At 41.8% G+C, this 15,355-nt stretch overlaps 1 protein-coding gene across 4 annotated transcripts in view; it reads left to right on the top strand.

The window, feature by feature from the left end:
* The first annotated feature begins 3,484 nt into the window (after window positions 1–3,484).
* CCDC68 (coiled-coil domain containing 68) overlaps window positions 3,485–15,355 on the top strand; it is a 48,888-nt gene continuing 37,017 nt past the window's right edge. For 2 of the 4 annotated variants that reach the window (XR_008291474.1, XR_008291473.1), the window contains exons 1-2: window positions 4,348–7,591; window positions 14,818–14,913. The gene's annotated coding sequence lies outside the window, so the exon portion shown is untranslated. Of the gene's footprint in view, window positions 3,666–4,347; window positions 7,592–14,817; window positions 14,914–15,355 lie in introns of those variants that run through there. The other 2 variants (XM_027069009.2, XM_015079027.3) reach the window with 2 other exon arrangements.

Raw genomic sequence — 15,355 nt, 5'->3', positions numbered from 1 at the left:
TAGAGCAAAAAGGAATAAAGTGAGAAACAAGAGAGGGTTTGGAACACCATAAGCCATCGCACCTCGCTGGCAAACAGTGCGGCAATGTGGCAAGAGAGGGAGCAGGAAAGATGGAGGTGAGGACTTCTCTGCCCTGGGGAGGGTTAGGCTCTAAGCCCGAGGTCACGAGGGGACAGCAAAGTTTTCTAATGAATGGTGGTGGTGTGTGTGTGTACTGTGTGTGTGTGTGGGGGGGGGGGGGGCGGGGGGTCTGAAATGACATGGTAGGGCTTGCATTTTAAAATATATTATATAGGGGCACCTGGGTGGCTTAGTCGGTTGGGCGGCCGACTTCGGCTCAGGTCATGATCTCACGGTCTGTGAGTTCAAGCCCCGCATCGGGCTCTGTGCTGACAGCTCAGAGCCTGGAGCCTGTTTCAGATTCTGTGTCTCCCTCTCTGTGTCTTCTCTCTCTGACCCTCCCCTGTTCATGCTCTCTCTCCCTGTCTCAAAAATAAATAAAAAACGTTAAAAAAATTTTTAATAAAAAAAATAAAATATGTATAAAATTTCCTTTTAGCAAATAACCCCCAACAGAAACAAACAACAGTGGTTCCAAATATGAGCCTCAGTCTGAATGCCACGAGGCACAGGCTCTGAATGTGGGTTCTTGATTTACAGTCAGACCCTCTTTTAACCCAGACAACAATGTGTCGTGTGCTCTGGGAGGCAAGATGGCATCTGGTACTTTCTTTCTCCTCCTAAATCCTTCCATTTTGGTGAACGCCCTACACAGGGTCCTAATATTTATTCAGTGAGGGTGGTTTGAGGTGCTTTAGTCCCTACCCAGCCAAACCAATCCAAGCCTCTCCAAAAAACATATAATACTAAAATACCAATACTTTCGTTTTTTTAAATGTGGATAAGGGTAGGTAAAATGTGAAGAAAAGCAGACTCAGAAAATTTGGTTACTTAAAATGATTTATGTATATTCTGTCATAAAAATAGCAATCAAATGCTATAGCTATAAGAGAAATCCATAAACATTGAGCCCCCTTCCCTCAATTTCCATCCTGTAAGACATACCACTAGAGTTTTAAATTTAAGGGCGGTTTATGGATTCTCTTGAGCAGCACTATGTAGTTTACTAATATTTTATAGTTCCACATTCTCATTAATCCTGAGTGGTTCCCCGCTCTCCTCCCCACAGAGTTATTAAAATTATTTAGGTAATAGTACATTTGCAGAACAATGAAATGCAGTCAGTACTCGATACCGATTAGAATTATTACTTTCAGGGACGGCTGGGTGGCTCAGTTGGTTAAGTGTCCGACTTCCGATTCTGCTCAGGTCATGATCCTGCAGGTCAAGAGTCCCAGCCCCGCGTCAGGCTCTGTGCTGACAGCTCAGAGCCTGGAGCCTGCTTCCCATTCTGTGTCTACCTCTCTCTCTGCCCCTCCCCTGCTCACGCTCTGTCTCTCTGTCTCTCAAAAATAAATAAACATTGAAAAAAAATTTTTTTAATTACTACTTTCAGTTAAAATCCTCTCTCTCCAGGAAAGTGCACAGATATCTCACCTTCACCACTAATCTTGTCAATTTCTCTGGGCTATGCTAGGACTTATATACAATATGGAAAAGCTTTAGTTTTCCAAAATGGACAAATACCTAAGTATATTCTTTTTGTTAACTTTGTCAAAAATGCTTCAAAAGTAGAAAATCTCTTCCCTCAGTGGAGCTGGATTACTCACTGGCCAATCCATCCTGTGCTTCCCTGGCAAACCCAGGACTAATGGGGTAGATTCCTCTCTCCAAGAAAGGTTAAAGGTGGAAAGAGAGGTGAGGGTCACAGAAGGCAGGCCAGCATCAAATGCTGAGGGAGATTCCAGCTCAGAAAGAGGAAATGTCATGTTTACAGGACCAGCTTGCAAATGCAAACATGAGCAATCTAAAGCAATGTAACAAAGGATCTTTGGCAGCTGGATTTCTTCAATGTTTAAAGCAGTTATAAATACCCATGGCTAACTTTGGAACATGGTTTGTCTGTGAATATACATATATCTATTTAATAGAAACACAAGGATTAGTTAACCAAAATTTACCTAAAGAAACCTCAACTTTAACTTCTCTGGATGGATCCCAATCTACAAGTTCATCTGTTAGGAAAACAAACAAACAAACAAACCAAGAAGCATTTCTTTTGCCTTTCTTTTACCAGGCTGGAAACCAGTAATCATAGGATTCCCAGGAAGATTCAGAAAAGCCCTTAGATATTAGGGGATTGGGGCTTCAGTTTTCCACATTTGTTAAATGTGAGAGGGGTGGAGCCAATAACTAGTGAGGTTTTTATCCCCAGCCCGAAATGTTTATGAACTTTCAAAGGGACACAGGAGCCAGCCTCAAAGAGCTCCCAGTATTCAAAGCAGGAACACTTTGATCAACATAATAAATAATATAGTATTTAATTATAGCACAAAGCATAAAGTGAACATACATGAGTCCATGCTGATATAAATATATGATTGACTAGATTAATAAATGGGACAGGAGGAATAAATCCTCCTTACTGAATAATTCCAGTAATATATGTAGGTACGCTTTCCCACCCTCTAGGTGGAGTTTGATTTCCCCACCCTCCTCTCTTGATATGGGCTGAACTTAGTGACTCCCATCCAAAGAAAAGAGTATGGAAAAAGAAAAACAGTAACTGTGCAGTGGAGAGAGCTCTCAGACACTACTTTAACCAAGTGATAAATGTTAACTCACCTTGCTATGGTGTATCCTGACAGAAGGCGGTGATGAGAAAGGCACTTGCCCACTGTGGTCTTCCTCCACCACACCCATAACCACACTTTAATCATGAGGAAAACATCACACAAAACGAAATGAGAGCTATCCACAATATAGCTTAGCAGAATCCTTTAAAACCGTCAAGAAAAACAAGACGCAGAAACTGTTAACACACCAAGACAAGACGCTAAATGCGGGGTGCAATCCTGGATGGGGGATCCTGAAACAGAGAGGAGGAAACCTTGCAAAATCTGTGTAAGATGGAGTTCAGTTCATAGCAACAGGCCAATGTTAATTTCATAGTTTTGACAAATGTACCCTGCACCCGTGTAACATACACACACGTGGGGTGTGAATATCAAGGGGGCACGGGCTGAGCGGTTTAGGGAAGTCTGTCCTAGCTCTGCAACTTTTTCTTAAATCTAAAATTACTCCACAATCAAAAGTTTTATGATAAACCACGAAGACAAAAGTTTACGAACTGAGAGTGCAAACAGAACCTCCCTCAAAAGCAGCAGCGATACCCCCTTCACATCACTCTACGGAGAGGAGTGCAGGGTTTGGGATCTGGGCGGCCGTGGGGGTGGGGGGGCTGCGGGGAGCGCACACCCGGGTGCGCCGAGCAGGGCCGGTGCCCCGGGGCGCGGCGGGAGCCCAGGCTCCTCCCCGGAGTCTCCCCGGCGCCGAACTCTGCCCCGGACGCGCCCTGCGGGGCGGAGCCCAATCTAGACGCCGAGGAGCCACCGACGCCCCACGGAGCCCACCCAGGCCGGAGGCGGGAGAGCAGCGCCGGGACCCCGCACTGGCTCAGCGCGCTCCCTGGGAGGCGAGCCCCGGCGGTCGGCGATCTCGCCCCTGTGGCGCGCGCCAGGCCACTCCCCACCCCACCCCCCCAGGTGAGTGGGCGCCCAGGGCCCTCGGAGCAGCTCAGTGCACCCCGGGCATACACCGGTCTTGGTGAGGAGGATATTCCTTTCTGTAAACCTCTCTGTGTCCTGGGTTCTGATTCCTTGGCTGAGAAGTTTCTGCTCTGGAAGAGAAAGAGTTGCCTTCCCCCACCTCCACCCCCCTCCCCGGAGAAAGAACAACCCTCCTTAGCCCGGTGCACACAGGTTATTTATTTAGGTCAGTGTTTTAGGTTAGACCTCCTTTGCCGGGAGGTCTCCACGACTGGGAGGACCGGAAGACTTGCTGTCTCCTCGGAACGCCCGCATGGTTGCTTTGACAGGTCACCTGGGCCCACAACGTTTAAGAGCACAGATGAATGAATAAAAGTGGTTGTCTTACCCTTCGTTCATTCGTGCTGGCTTCTGTAGCCGCCGGTGTAGCAAAAAGAGAACTGCCCACTGGTTGACAGTTTGCTACCCTCGTGGGATGGTGGAGCTGGAAGTTACAGAGCGCTGGGTAGTTGTGCAAAGGAGCAGTATTATCTTACTGAAGAATAGCGCAGCGTAGTGCGAAAGTAGTTTTTGCATTGGGTGAAGACATGGCTGTAAGCTTTTCAGCCTTCTTCAGAAGAGGGGGGGGGGGGATAAACATATGTAAGATCAGAAGAAGCGTTTAGCCCCAAGCTGTGTCTGATTACCCTTACACTATCCTTGTTATTTTAGGAATCAAAACTCTCTTTACTTTCTTGGTATCCATAGACCAAATGAAGCATCAAAGGGAATTCTTCTGCATTTGCAATAGGGAAAAGATAATCTGTCCTTTTGATTTTGCCTAATGCTATTAAATCTTCAGTTCTGCAGAAGCCTGGTTTTTCAGAAATATGATCTGAGCCAGAGTCTCAGGTACCCTGGCAGACACAATTGGTGCTGTTGTTTCCTTTACTGGCCTGTCTCCCTCTCCCTCTCTCACAGCCCCACCCCTCCCCAACACTGAGAGTTTGAGAGTGAAGGTCCCTGACACAGAGGAATTTGTGCCTAAGGCTGGGAATACCCTGGTGGCTGCTCAGCTACTTAGAGAAAGAATGAAAACAGCTTACAGGTCCTGAGACTGGCAAATTTCATAAGGTTCCTGTCTTTGTGATTTGCTAAGTAAATTTGGTAGATAAACTTGCACTAACTAAAAAGAGACGTTTGAAATAAATACCGACACTATTTCAGTTATATCATTCACCTTTATGATTTGGTGAATTAATAATAATAGTCATGTTATTTGTTAGCTGATTGATTTACAATGTGCTGGACAGCGAGCTTGAGTTGCCATCCAAATCCTGACTGACGCTGAAAAATTAGGTGTATATTTATTTGTTTGGAATAGTGACTGAAAAAGGAAGGAGCGGAAGGTTTTGAAGGGAATCTAAAAGTATTTTAAAGGAGTGGTTTCAAATCTTTTGAACTGGGATATTTACAGAAAAATTATAGGCCATTTATCAATAGAAAAGTTCATAATGGCAGAATGTTATTATCAATTTAATAACATGTTCAAGTGAATTTGCGTTTTAAGAAGAGGGAAAACAGTCATCTACATGGGTTTGTAGAAAACAAAAGCAAGAGTGTGAGCACATTCAGTGTTAGACAATAATTGGTGCATATGTGGGCCCACTCACACATTTCTTGAGCACCTGTTGAGTAGGCCACCGTGTTCGGAGTTCAAGTCAGGAGGGGGCGGTGGATACAGCTTTGTGTAAGTAAGAAATAAGTCACATTCCTGTCCTTGTGGAATTTACACAATGCTGGAGTCCTCCAGGATACCTGAAGCTCATAGATAAGAACCGTATCAATGATCATCCATCAATTTTGACAGTAACTGAAACTAGATCATCTTCAAATCACACACTCTGTACGGATTTCAATAGTCAACTCTCAAAATTGTAAAGGAACTTATATTTTATTCAGGTCAGTGTTTTTCTCTTTTGCTTAGGTTGGGGAAGAACTTGGAAATCACGTGTTCTGGATTTAATATTAAGAAAAATTGAGATATTAAGCCTGAAATAGCTAACTATCAATTTCATGCCAGTTAAATAAAAACCAAACTTTCACTGTGGATGCCAGTAATTTAGCATATAAATCAATGAATGAGAAACTTCAAGTTGAGAAGCTTCTATCTTATCAGATTACTTTGTCCTATAAATTAGAAAAATATGACTGCAATTATATTTTACCCCAGAGGAAAAGACTTATTTTACCCAATGTATTTTCGCTTGATGTTGTTGTTGCTGTTTTTTTTTTAACAGCTTATTGGAGGCATACTTTACATACTGTAAAATATATCCAAGTGTGTAATCCAATGATTTTTAGTAAATTTATGGAATTGTGACCAAAGGCCAATCCATCACTGCCATCCAATTTTAGAACATTCTCATTATCCCTGAAAGACTCCACCTGCCTATTTGTTATGACTATCCTCAACCCCATTCCCAGACAACCACTGATCTATTTTCTCTCTCTTTTGATTTGACTTTCTGGACATTTCACACAAATGGGATCACAAAACGTATATAGTCTTTAGCATCTAGTTTCCTTCACGTAGAACAGTGTTTTTGAGGTTCATACATGAGGTGTAGCATGTATCAGTAGTTGGTTCCTTTTTATTGCTAACTAATATTCATTCCGTGGTGTAGCTGGCCCACATTTTGTTCACCAGCGGGTAGGTATTTCTGCATTTACCTTTAAGTGGTAAGACAGATACTGCGGTCCAGCTTCCATGGTAGCATAATGTGAAATAATTGTAGGGTCCAACCTCTTATTTATACTTATGAAAAACATATTCATGGTATGGAATACACCAATAGTTTCTGTGTTTGCCATAACTGTGATCTTTCTATGACGCTCCCACAAAAAGAGTAAATAGTCAACCCTGTGCAAGGAACAGAAAGCATGAGTCATTTGGTATTCTAGGTTGGACTCGGAAGATGTTTCACTCTTTTTTTATTTTTTTAATGTTTATTTATTTTTTTAGAGAGAAAGACAGAGGGTGAGCAGGGGAGGGGTAGAGAGAGAGGGAGACACAGAATCCAAAAAAGGCTCCAGGCTCTAAGCTGTCAGCCCATGAACCGTGAGATTATGACCTGAGGCAAAGTCGGACATTTAACCAACTTGAGCCACGCAGGCGCCCGGAAGATGTTTCACTCTTGACATTAATATTTGCGAAGAGACTACATCTCCTTTGCTACCTGCTCTTCACAAATGATGCATTTAGAGTGGGCGAATTTTGATGATTGTTTTATTTAACAGTGATAACTGAAGTACTCTCAAAAATATGAGTGCTTCCTAATAACATATTTTAATGGCACACTTAACGTAAAGCATATCAGAAATTTCTAGCACTGCAAAAGCATTGACCTTTGGTTTCCCTCTCTTAGGAATCAGGAACCTTGAATAGCAGCTCAGTCAGAACCCCCACTCACCCTGCTTTGTGCGGACTACTACAGCAAATGCATTCTTAGGTTACAGTTGACAATTTATGCTTAAAGATCCTCTTAGAAGGATTTCTCCGGTTGAGTAGAAACCCTTCTAGTCAAAGTTGGCAGATTCTGTGAAACTCAAGAGAAGACAATGTCTCTTCATGCGTGGAAGTTACTGCTGACATTACACTTTCCTGTTGGGGAAAAAAGAACATTAATATAATTTAAAGGTTGATTTTATTGATGACTTGGAATGCAAAGGATTTTATTTTTAAAATTCTAAAATTTGAAAGATAGTTTAGATTAAATAATGTAGTTTTCCAAAGCTGAATGTGCTGAATAGAACTCGTTTTTTTTTTTTTCTTCTTCTTCTTCTTTCTGCTTGAAATACCGGAACAACTTGCTGAAATCCCTTGGGTGAGAACACTGTGGTTTTGATGATCTGTGATTGGATGAATTAATCAGTCTCCACTGGTAATGTCTTTTTTTTTTTTTTTTTAACTTGGTAAGGTTCAAAAACTTCTAGAAGAAGTGCATTTTTCTAGGCTTCCACTGACAGTGTCATTCCAAATGTCTTCTAAGAGTCATATACCATTTACAAGAACCTGTCATCGCCCTTCCCACTTTTATATGCTCTGAAATTGGTGGGGACATGCACGCGTTCTTTCTTTTTAATGTTTATTTATTTTTTTGAGAGAGCAATCAAGCAGGGGAGGGGCAGAGAGAGAATCCCAAGCAGGCTCCACACTGTCAGCGCAGAGCCTGACGTGGGGCTCAATACTACAAACTGTGAGATCATGACCTGAGCCAAAATCAAGAGTTGGACGCTTAACCAACTGAGCCACCCAGTTGCCCTAGTAGTTCATTCTTCCCTATTGATGACTGAGATTCAACCTGTGGATGAATATTTGAATTTTTCCCAGTGTTTGGCAAATAGAAACATTTGTGCTTTATGGAACATAGAGCTTCATTTACCTTGGGTAGATACCTAGAAGTGGGATTGCTGGGTTGTACAGTGTGTGCATAGCTTTATAAGAAACAGCCTAAGGGCTCTCCAACATGGCTGCCCCTTTTGCATACCTGTCAGCAACAGACAGGAGTTCCAGGTGTTCTACATCCTCATTCAAACCTGGTATTTTCTGTCTTGCCCCCTCAGTAGATAATTTTTTCAATGAAGGAAATTATGTTGAAGCGAAACTATTCCAAGATGAGTTTCAGAAGCTAAAGACATGCAGTAGATTCCTGAGCCCTCCACTCTTCAAATATTTTATAAAGCCACAACAGAAATTTTCCAAAAGGGCACCTTCCTTGTAAATTTACCCATGACTCAGATATATATCATTAATGTGTGCTGCTTTTCATTTTCTCTTCACTGATAAGTCGTAAGCGGCTTCTGGGTTGTTAACTGAGGTCAGAGCAGAAAGAATAGTTGACTGATTGGGGGTGGGTGGTGGAGGGTGGATAGTGAGGGGACAGCTGAGCTTAGACATTGACACTTCCAAGTGATGTCCTGTAATCAAATGTCCTCAATAAGCTGTGGTCCGAACCCACTGTTTTTTACACCATGAAGCCATACTGCTTCGGTTCGTGGAATAAATCTACTGAGACAGAAACATCTGCTCATGTTTCAAAAGGACACACTGGGGAGCTCACAGCAGGAGTAAATTGACTGTTACTTAGTGACCTGACTACTATACTAACTTGGGCCTAAGAAATTAGACTTAGAAACCCATTCAGAATTCAGCAGAAAGCAAGGTAGTAAGTTGGAAAGAGCCAGGAGACTTACGGCTTGCGATCCACGACCATCATTAACTAGCTGTCTTTGCTTAATCTTGCTCAGCCTCATTTCCTCATCTGTAAAATGGGAATAATGACACCAACCTCTCAGGGTGTTTATGAGGATTATTAAAGGCAGCAAACTCTAGCTTGAATATAGTAGGCACTCAGCAGGCTCTGGTCTCTTTTCCCTAGTCTTCCCCAAATTGGAATGGATTCATGTGATTTGTACCTTTTGTAGTTTAGCTGCTATACTGGGCACTAGGTGAAATCTTCAGCTGTTTTCAAAATTTCAAATTATGCCAATGAACTATGAAGATAGATTATTTCATTACAAAGATACCTGGATTTAAGGTCACTTCACCTGGGCTCAAGTGGAGAGGTCAGTTTATGACCCTGAAAAATTTATATCACTTTTCTGTGACTTGGTTGCATTATACCTATGTATATGGGTGGATTTAAATATAGCCACAGATATACAGATAATAGATATAGCACAGTATATTGTAATGATCAATTTTGACAATATAGGGAAAATGATTTTTAGTAAATGGCACAGTGTTTGTCAATTGCAATTATTTGTATATTGTATTTGTGCCAATGTTTTGATCCTTTTAAAAAATGAAATAGCTTTTATTTCATATCTAAGAGCTTTCTATAGCATGGGTCATGATGTAGATATATGTTTGTATACATATGAGTGTCACAAATGAATAAAATTAATTCTGCTTAAAAAATCTTAGATTATTACTTGAAAACAGTGTTATTATTACTTGAGCTCAGGGCTAACATGCATGGCTTTTGAAACACTGTTATGTTCAGGTAAACTGCACAGTCACCTGAGATTTAGCCAGCTGACACTGGATGTCACCATTGTGCTGTGTAATGTAGTTGCAGAACAGGTGTGCTGTTTAATATTCAGCACACGGTCAGTCTCGCCAAGGACTTGGAGATATGTTAGCTTTTTTCCCTCACATAACCTAATTACCCTTGTTCACTTTTATTGCAACTTACTTTTTCAGTTTCTAATATCTAAGCTCCAAACAATAGTGACCAAGAATGATGAAACAATATTCAGTACTGTTAGCTCAGAACCGAGAAACTGACAACTCAGAAACTGTGCTAAAACCAGTCGGGGCTCCTGGTTGCAAACCAGTCAGTTAAGCGAATTGATTCTAGATAACTTAAGTTGAAAAGGAGCTTACTGGTTTGGAAATGGAAGAATCCAGTGTGCTGGTACTTGACCAAAGATCAGTCTGTCACGAGAGTAAGATAGAGTCCTGGCATCGCCACTGGTCCCTAGACACCACCACTGGTGTTGCTGCCATCTGGACACAAAGCCCAGCTCTATGCCAGGCTCCTTCCCTTCCCAGGAGAATTATGGGGCTTTCACTGCCTCCAGCTTCAGCATGCCAAGGGCCAATCCCTGAGTGCTGTTTCCAGATGGGAGCACTCAAGTGGCTCACTTTCTCCAGGCCCAGGGAGTGAGGAAGAACAAGTAAGGGACCTTTCCTGCAAAGACTCATACAGGTGTGATTCCACATAATCTGGGGAGGAGATTCAAGTGCTGGACAGTCAAAACACGCACGTATCCACCATGGTGCCTTTCAGGTAACGCCCATAGAAGTGAGTTGAGAATACCGCTGTGCAGTCAGCTGAATTTTATTGTCCCTTCTGTGCATGGACCTGGAGTCAGTTGCATATGCCTTGTGGCACACTTTCTCCCGCACTTTGCTACACCCTGCCTTTCCTTCAACCTTGAGAGAGCCATACCAGCCAGGAGTAGACCTGTTTGAAGTAGCTAAGGAGACACCTCCTCTAGTCAACTGGAAGTCTTAACAACTTTCAGTATTAAAAAAAAAATCCCTGCTACATTGAAAGAAAAGAAAAAGAAGTGGCAGGCTACATTGCATACCTTGTTGTTCCAAGAACATTATTCCGAGCAACTTCCAGCCTTTCTCTTGCTCCCCGCTTTGCCTGGCATCCTCTTCTCTTTTGAATTTGTGGCCACACAAATTCAGTCTTTTTAGTCAAGTCTTTTGCTTGAATGCCACCTCTTCAGATGGGCCTTCCCTCACCACTGACCCAAAACAGCGCCTCCTTTTATTTTGTTGCCCTTCGCTACTTTTCTCCATCACTCTTGTCACCCACCTCTCGCTACATTCCCTGTGTATTCACTGGTTTGTTCAATGTCTGTCTCCTCTCCGTACTGAAAGTCCCGTGAAGGCAGGGTGTCTGGTACACTTCTGTGGCCACAGCACCCGACACAGCTGTATTCTAATCAATATTTAATATATGAATGAATGGATCAAAAGTTACCTAGAGGAAGAAAATACCTTTGTTAGCATCTCAAAGTATAAACAGTTCCCGTATTCATTTCCTGGGACTGCTCTGACAGAGTACCACAAGCTAAGTGGCTTAAACGTAGTAATTTCTTGTCTCACTGTTGTGGAAGCTGGAAGTCCAAGGTCAAGGTGTTGGTCGGGGTAGGGTCTTCCGATGCTGTGAGGAAGAGTCTGTTCCATGTTTTTCCTCCAGCTTCTGGTGGTTTGCTTGCCATTTGAGGTATTCTTTGGCAGGTACAAGCATCACCTTGTTCTCTGTCTTCAAATTTATGTGGCATTCTCCTGTGTACCCCTGTGTCCAAATTTTTATAAAAACACCAGTCATGATGGATGAAGGGCCCAGCCTACTCCAGTGTGACTTCGTTTAACTAATTACATCGGTAATAATCCTATTTCCTAATAAGGTTACATTCTCAGATACTGGGGGTCAAGACTTCAACATAGGAATGGGGAGGGAGCAAAATTCAGCTCCATAACAGGGCCTTTGATGTGTTTATTGTATAATGGATAAGCCATTCTTATGTCATTAAATAGAGAAGTAGGTTTAGTTACATTATCCTGGGCGCCCATGGATGTGTTGGTTGATCACACAGATTACAATTAATGCTTATGAATTGCTTTATACATTGTAAACTATTCATTATATGTTAGCTTAATCAGGTGATGAATTATTGATGTGTTATTGAGAAAGAACCAATACCGTGGATTTGCCAGTCTTAAAATCCCAGAAGCAGATTTTCCTTTATAGCCCGCTCAATCTGCAGACTGTTTGAAATATTACCTGGTTCTTCTTCTCTACTACTCAGATTGCTTATCAGCAGTCATTGTGGATAATGGATACATATTTTATTTACTCATTGGACAAACACATACAAATCATTTATTATGTGCTAGGTGCTGTTTTAAGTGCTTGGAAAATGTTAACTCACAAACAACCTCATATTGTTTATTATTTCTGTCATTATTCATTATTAATTTTATCTGAATTTTACTGCTAAGGAACCCGAGGCGCAAAGAAGTTAAGAAACTTGCCCAAGGTCACACAGCTGCTGAGTGCCGAGTTGTAGAATGTTCTTTCTTCACAGAAAGCCTCGTAGAACAATTCAGTGTGCGACAGAACAAAGCAGAACTGCTTTGGTTCACATGGAGGTGGCAAAGCCCTGTCTACTTAGCACCACTCCTTCCTCCTGGGAGCCCTGCTCGAAAAGCCCTGATCTAGAAACTAACACCTTTTGGCACGATGCCACTTGGAAGCTCTCTTCAATCCACTCTAGCATAAAACAAATAAAATTCTTCTCTCGCTTTCATTAACTGATTGTGTTTTATTTTGAAAATTTTATCTGCCTAATCTACTCCTGGCAGAAATCAAAGGCTAAGATGGATTTTCCCCAGGATGGTAATGCCATATGGCAATTTGGACTTTGCTGGATTAAGCTCCCCTTGGACTTCTTTATACAAATCAAGGGCGCAAAAATTTCCTGAATCAAAGAGAGAACATTTGAATAGCGTTGGATGTAAACTTTGCAACCAGATAAGCATGAACTGACCCCTCTGTTACAGGCTGCACGTCTTCTGTGGTTATTAATAATACAAAATAATAGGAGTGACCATATTAACCATTACTGTCCATTAGTGCCTTGTGCAACCAACAAATTGAAAAAAAAAAAAAACCCTCAGGGACACCTGGATGGCTCAGTCATTAAGCTACCGACTTCAGTTCAGGTCATGATCTTGCAGTTCAGGAGTTCCAGACCCGCGTCAGGCTCTGTACTGACAGCTCAGAGCCTGGAGCCTGCTTCAGGTTCTGTGGCTCCCTCTCTCTCTGCCCCTCCCCTGCTCACACTCTGTCTCTCTCTCTCTCTCAAAAATAAATAAAACATTTTTAAAAAATGCTCAGAGGGGTGCCTGGGTGGCTCACTTGGTTAAGCAACTGACTCTTGATCTCTGCTCAGGTGATGATCTCATAGTTTGTGAGTTCAAGCCCCGTGTCAGGCTCTGTGCTGCTTGGAATTCTCTCTCCCTCTCTTTCTGCCCCTACTCCACTCGTGCTCTCACTCTCTCAAAATAAATAAATAAACTTTTAAAAAATTACAAAGGTAGGTGTTTTACCTCTATTTTACAGATACAGGTAAGTCGAGGCTAAAATTTTATGTAACTTGTTTAAGATAGCCCAACCAGTGAGTGGAGGAGATACGATAATTTGAGAAATATCAATGATTAAGGAGCATAATTCCTTGATATTAAGAATAAAAGGCATGAGGGGCGCCTGGGTGGCTCAGTCTCTTGAGCGTCCGACTTCAGCTCAGGTCACGATCTCGCGGTCCGTGAGTTCGAGCCGCGCGTCGGGCTCTGGGCTGATGGCTCAGAGCCTGGAACCTGCTTCTGATTCTGTGTCTCCCTCTCTCTCTGCCCCTCCCCCGTTCATGCTCTGTCTTTCTCTGTCTCAAAAATAAATAAAACGTTAAAAAAAATTAAAAAAAAAAGAATAAAAGGCATGAAAGAGAGTGTATTTAGGATATATAACATGAGGCCCAATGTGATTTTCAAATTATGAAAGACTGTGAGAATCCATCAGAACCCTTTCTGAAGAGTGGTTAATTCCTGTTCTGAAATGCCCCTTATCATTTGTTAATGTACACAGTGTGTAATGCACTAAAAAGAAAAAAAGAATGCAAATCAATCAAATGGGACCATAGATCCAGGGGGACTGAACTGGAGAACAAAACAGAACTCAGACCCAACTGATTATTCTGCTTGCCTATATTTTCCCACAGATTGTGCTACACCCTAACCCAGGGGGCAGCAAACTTTTGCTGTAAAGGACCAGATCGTAAATATTTGAGACGTTGCTTGCCACATATTTTCCCTGTCAGAACCACTCGACTCCACTGTCGTAGGGCGAAAGCAAAAGCACAGACAATATGTAAACGAATGGCTGTGGTTATCGTAAACCTTCATTTATGGACACGAAATCCTCACTTGATATAGTTTTCATGTGTCACAAAATGTTCTTTGATTTTTGGTGTGTGTGTGTGTGTGTGTGTGTGTGTGTGTGTGTGTGTGTGTGTTGGACCATTAAAAGCTGTAAGAACCATTGTTAGTTCCTAGGCTTTGCAAGTAGGTGGGAAGCCAGACTGGGCTCACGTGGTTTGCTGACCGTGCCCTTCTAGTTTATAGACACACTATTTATTGTCTCTGTAGATGTTGCTTTTATTTCGAGTTTCATTTAAATGCTCTTTTGGGACCAAGAACTTCATCCCAGAAGAGATGTCAGAGGACTAAGTACCAGAGGCACCTCCACTCACAGACTGCAAACAAGACTTGCTGAATTGCAGCTGCCAAATCAACTTCAGGCAAAACAAATAGAAGCCATTGTGGCTAAGAGGATTTATGATAAAATGGAAAATTCTTGGCATACTCTGTCAATTTCATTGAAGATTAAAGGATAAACACAGGACTTTGAGTTATCCCAGAAGCTATCTGGTTTTAAAATGATGCTAGCAAAAAATATGAAAATTCTTCGTGTGCTTTAACAGCACAGGTCATTGATAAATTTTAAATATTTTTTTTTCTCACTAGGGAAGCCAGGCTTAATGTGATGGAAACACTCTTGAACTTGGTGTCCAGAAGACAAAGGCTTGAGTTACACCTCTGTTAGTGTTACTGTGACCTTGGGTAAGTTACCACCTATGGGAGTCTTGGCTTCCTTATCAGCAAGATGATATGAATAATCCTACCTCACAGGGCATTTCGTTTTACTTATTTTATTTTTTTTGTTCTTTACTACTTATTATGAAAATTTCAAACAGAAATAGACAGAGGAGTGTGCCCTTGCCTGCGTCAACAACTCCCTGCATTTTGCCAAACTTCTTTCATCTTTACCCCACCAGATTTTTTTTCTCTACTAGAGCATTTTACAGCAATTGCAAATGTAATATTATTTTACCTGCAAATATTTCAGTCTCTATGACTAACAGAAAAGATCTTTCAAAAGATCTATCATAATTCTAATATCATACCTAGCAAAACTAGTGATTCTTTAACATCATCTATTATCCAGTCAGTGTTAAAATCCCCCCAGTCGTCTCAAAAATGACTTTATGTAACTGGTTTATTT

The sequence above is a fragment of the Acinonyx jubatus genome, chromosome D3 (genome assembly GCF_027475565.1).
Source record: "Acinonyx jubatus isolate Ajub_Pintada_27869175 chromosome D3, VMU_Ajub_asm_v1.0, whole genome shotgun sequence".
In the NCBI taxonomy this organism is placed as follows: domain Eukaryota; kingdom Metazoa; phylum Chordata; class Mammalia; order Carnivora; family Felidae; genus Acinonyx; species Acinonyx jubatus.
The sequence above is the reverse complement of the archived record's forward strand: the minus strand, read 5'-3'. Positions and strand labels throughout refer to the sequence as shown.